The 4911-nt window shown below is 42.9% G+C and overlaps 1 pseudogene; it reads left to right on the top strand.

Annotated features, from left to right (window-relative positions):
• The first annotated feature begins 902 nt into the window (after window positions 1-902).
• LOC128352691 (uncharacterized) lies at window positions 903-1060 on the top strand (annotated as a pseudogene).
• Window positions 1061-4911: the final 3851 nt, after the last annotated feature.

The raw sequence follows: 4911 nt of genomic DNA, 5'->3' as shown, positions 1-4911 counted from the left end.
TGCTCACCTTCTCAGCTGTGTCTGCTCTTATCAGTATTTTTTATATTCTAGTTAATATTTTAACTGTGTAATTTTTTGTAGTCCTGTTTTAACTTTTGTGTGAACTGCCTTCAGATTGTTTTAATGAAAGGGGGTATAGAAATTTAACAAATAAACAAACAAACAATTTTATTTTAAAAATTTGCTAGTTTAAATGTTTTTGGTATATGGGTTTCAAAAGTTTTCCCAAACTGCTGAGGGACCTTGTTTTATTTTCTAGTTTCAGCATGAGCTGTTGTGGATAAGCCCTTCCCATACATTAGATGCCTGTGATGCAGCAGATTCTGGTCCACAAAAGTTTATGATGAATGTGTTGGTTTGAAGGAGTGATTAATTCTTTAGGGCAAAAGAGAGAACTCCACAGAGTGGAGCAGGGTAGGCCCCTACATATTGTTTCTCTGTAGAAACAGCCAGCTGTAGAAAACAGCCATGCGTTGGACCGCCTGCTACATGGCAGTACTATAGCTTCCTATTCTGGGGGGAACAGAGTTTTAGGGAGATGTGCTGTGACTACTAGGTATGCTAAGCCATACCTGTACAGCTCTCCCTTTTGGGGGCTTAAGTGGTAGTTATCTGCACCTTGAGGAAATAACGGATTTATTTTAATGGAAAAATAGGACTTTACACTGAGCAATTAGCAACCACATTGAAATGACTGATCCATTATATTGCTGCTTTGTTTTTTCAGATACTATCTACCCATGGTTTTGGACAACACTAAACTATGATATGAAAATGTGCCTTATCAAGTACATACACTACTATGTCTGACACTCTACGTAGAATATCATATTCTTAATACGTTACAACTCTGCATTCATTCATGTTCTTTATGTTGTAAGTGTAACTTTACATGAAACTTTGCCCTTTGTGTTACCCATTCATTACTTTCTCCAGTGAAAGTGGTGTCAGAAAAGGCATATAATAACTCTAGCTGCCCTGTGTTCAAGAGCTAGCTTGTTCCATCCAGGTTCTTAAGTATTTTTACAAGGCCTCTATCTCTGTAGCCAAGTGAACAGGTTCTAGTTTTAAAAGCAGACTCATCCAACTGCATCCCTGGCCGACATCAAAGCATCTGCGTGCCAGACTGTTCTAGCTGGTTGTAAGTCTGGAGCTTGTGCTCCAGATTAGTGTTGTGCTACTGAATGGAGCAATGCCCGTTTTTGTGTGCAACATTTGCACACACACAAAAAATGGTATGCCACCTTTGTCTGAATGGAAACTGTTGTGCAAAAGTGCTCTTGTGAAAATCCAGGGGTGTGTGTGTGTGTAGTGCAACTCAGTTCAACGTATTTGCTCTGGATGCTGGCCCCTGGGAAGTGTGTGAGAACTGGGGCCCTCAAATAGAATGTGGCTAGATTCTGGCCCTTTGTCAGAATGCAGTCCTGCTTTAATGCATCTGGTACTGCTTCACCAGCCTGTAATCTGGAACAGCCCAAACTCTGTTGCAGTATCACACTTACAACATAAGGAGATGGGGTTACACAATAAGGTTACAGACAAATAGACTATGTACATTCTCAATAAAAAAAACTCGTTAGTTTTTACTCTCATTGCTGTACACTGGTGTGTGGAACATAGATTTCTAAAATGTGTGTTCCATCAGCAATTGAAAACCCAGGTTTTTAAGATGACTTTTAGAAAGTTATTAATAAATAGAATTTTTCCACACGTGCAATGGATAGCATAGGGTATTTGTAGAAAAGCACAACACCATGGTTGTGAGTTCATGTCTCACCTGGGGCACTAGATTTAAAGCATTCAGAATAAAAAACTTGGTGTTTTTAGCAACCAATTAGAAACACATATTTTTAAAGAGGATGTAGTTTTGATAGTGTAGTTTTGTTTTGATATGTATTTTTGATCATAATTTTTTGGCTTTTTAAATGACTTTCAGTTTGAAACTTAATTGTGGTTTTAGTCTGTCTTTTAACTTGTTTAGCTTACTTTGTTTAACTTTGTCTTATTTTACATTGTACCTATTTTATCAATGTTCTTGTTTGCCTGTGGCTGCCGCCAACTCTTCTGGCAGCTACTCGGGAACGGGCCTTCTCCAGTGCAGCCCCTGGACTTTGGAATGTGCTCCCTGTTGAAATAAGAGCCTCTGATCCACCCCCAAGCAGTAGAATACTGCGCGGGGGGTGGTGGGTGTTTGGGGTCCTTTAACAGGGATGTATTTAGTCTCCAATGTTTCTGCTTCAGGTCTCCACTGTCTGTCAATTGTATTTTTAATACCACAGGTGCATGATCCGAGATAATGAGTGGGCCGCCTGAAAGGTTTACCTTTCAACAGAGCTTCTGTTGGTTTTTCTGTTGCTAGAGCAAAAGAAGCAAATGTATCCATGATGAGATTGACCCACAGCATCTGAACAGCTTTCAAAGGGGAGTTCTTTGTGATGCATGCTCCCATAAAGGCAACGATCACAGCTACAACACTGACAGTGAGCTGAAACTGAAGGAATCTGGAAATGCTGTCATACACTCCCCTAATATTGCATAGCGTTGCAAATTTGTTTTAATAGCAATAGCAATAGCACTTACATTTATATACCGCTCTATAGCTGGAAGCTCTCTAAGCGGTTTACAATGATTTAGCATATTGCCCCCAACATTCTGGGTACTCATTTTACCGACATCGGAAGGATGGAAGGCTGAGTCAACCTTGAGCCCCTGGTCAGGATTGAACTTGTAACCTTCTGGTTACAGGGCGGCAGTTTTACCACTGCGCCACCAGGGGCAGTGTTTTTTTTTAAAAAATCAAAACAAATAAAAATTCATTTTGTGCACATCTCTACAGAACAACCCCATTTCGATCGGAATGTTTGGACATTCTGGTTGCCATTTTGGAAGGCTATTTTCCCCTTGCTGATTGGTTTTCTGGCAATTGCTTCCAATTGGCTTTCAGTCTCCTTGCATCTTGGTTGGCTTGTTATAAAAATCAAGTGTTGTCATGTGCAACTGTGCCCCCATTGGCTCGGGTGGGGGGGAATTAAAGGAAATATTTTCAAAATATATTTTAAGGACTTGGAGGCCAGCAGCGAGCCTTATAGTGTGCTTCTCACACGATGAGAAAGGATCAGAGAGACTGCAGCAGCACAGAGTGGTGGTGGTGGTGGTCTTGGTGGTCTGGGGCCTGGTCCACTGGGAAACGAGACAGAGAGTGCCTGCTGGCTTATCTGTCTCTCCCCCGGTGGTTTTTTTTTGGGGGGGGAGTGGGTGCCTGTCCCCCACCTGCCCTACCCCCAGCTGTTGAGTCCCATTGTCACTCTGCTCCACCCAAATGCCTCCAAAGCAGCACCTAACCAGACTCCAGTGGAAGACACCAGACAGTAAGTCTTACTAAGCCCCTCGCCGCCAGTCAGATGAGAGTTCTTTAAAATAAATAGGGCCTAGTTTAGGGAAGGGATTAGATAGATACTGGTAGGACTGTAGGATAGGAGGGATGTTTAGTTTAGGAGACAAGTAACAGTAATCTCCCTTCCCTTCCCCCATTGTTGCTCACTCCACTCTAAAAAAAAAAGCCCCCGCAAATATTAAAACCTGCTTTCTTATATGGATTTAAAAAATAATAATCTTGTTTCTGTGTGTGAACTGTACACTACAGATAACACTCTGTGTGGCATACACAGCATGAATAGACCATGTCTGACCCCATACCCCTTTTTAAAATACCTGCCTTTAAGACAATTCTTCTTTCCCATCCCTCCATCAGTTAGGGCCTGAATTTAGAAAAACCCAAGACGTCCGAGAGGGCGCAAGGTAGAGCCAGGAGCAGAGTAGCCAGCAGAGGGAGGGGTGATTCTGGTCTTTGTGGGGAACAGAAAGAGGGCCCTACTCCCCGAGTTGTCCCATTGAGCTCAGGCTCTCCTACTGGAAGAATTGGTCTTCCAGTATCCTTGTCAAACTTCAGAAGTTCATTGTCACGCTGTTCAATCACTTCCGGCCTAACAGTTGGAGACTCTTTGGCAGCATCCAGTTCACTGGGTGTAGTGTCGTCAGGTTCAATCTCATCAGTAGTCTCAACACCACCACCAGCTGCCCCACCTGTCATGTCCACACTCTTTGTGGCAGCCTCTTTGTACTGGAATTCATCTCACTGGACTGCCTCCTCCGCTTGTAGTGGATGTGCACTTGATCCACCTTCGGGTTCCAACAACATTGGAGCAGGTGCTGGCGACTCTATGGAAGGTGGTGTTGAGATACTTCTTCCGGGCCTTGTAAAGAAGGGCGTGAAGAACTTGCTCGACTTCTTGGCTGCCTCCGCCTCCAACTTATGCCTCTTCCGTCCTTCAGCTCCACTCTCCTTCCGTGGCATCATGATGATCTAATCTATAAGCAATAGCAATAGCACTTACATTTATATACCGCTTTACAGGGCGGCAGTTTTACCACTGCGCCACCAGGGGCTCACTGGTGGGAATAAGTGAATTTGTTCATTGTTATGTCAACATCCCGCTCTTCCTCCAAGGAGCCCAGAGCACCCCCACACCTGTCTCTGCATTGGACACCCCTGGTTGCACAATAATGCTTTCCAGTGCACTGGACTTCCTGAGAGCCAGCACTCCCACACCTGTTTCTGCATTGAAATGTTCCAATTAATTCACTTGCAATAAATTACATTGCATAACATTAAATTGCATTTGACTTAGAAATGTTTGAATTACTTACATTAGAAGTCCTCTCCTGGAAGGCTTGTTACTAAGCGGTGATGTGTAGCTGCAATTCTTCCAGTCAGCAGAGGTGCTATTATTGATTTTTGAGAGAAAATAGTAATTAGAGGGATGTACAAAGAAGAATACATAACTAAAATGGTCCCCTGTCCCCAAAGGGCTAACAGTCTAAAGAAACATAAAGCTCCTTTGTGCAAGACTA

This window comes from Hemicordylus capensis, chromosome 3 (genome assembly GCF_027244095.1).
Source record: "Hemicordylus capensis ecotype Gifberg chromosome 3, rHemCap1.1.pri, whole genome shotgun sequence".
NCBI classification, from domain to species: domain Eukaryota; kingdom Metazoa; phylum Chordata; class Lepidosauria; order Squamata; family Cordylidae; genus Hemicordylus; species Hemicordylus capensis.
This window is presented reverse-complemented; position numbering and strand designations above follow the sequence as displayed.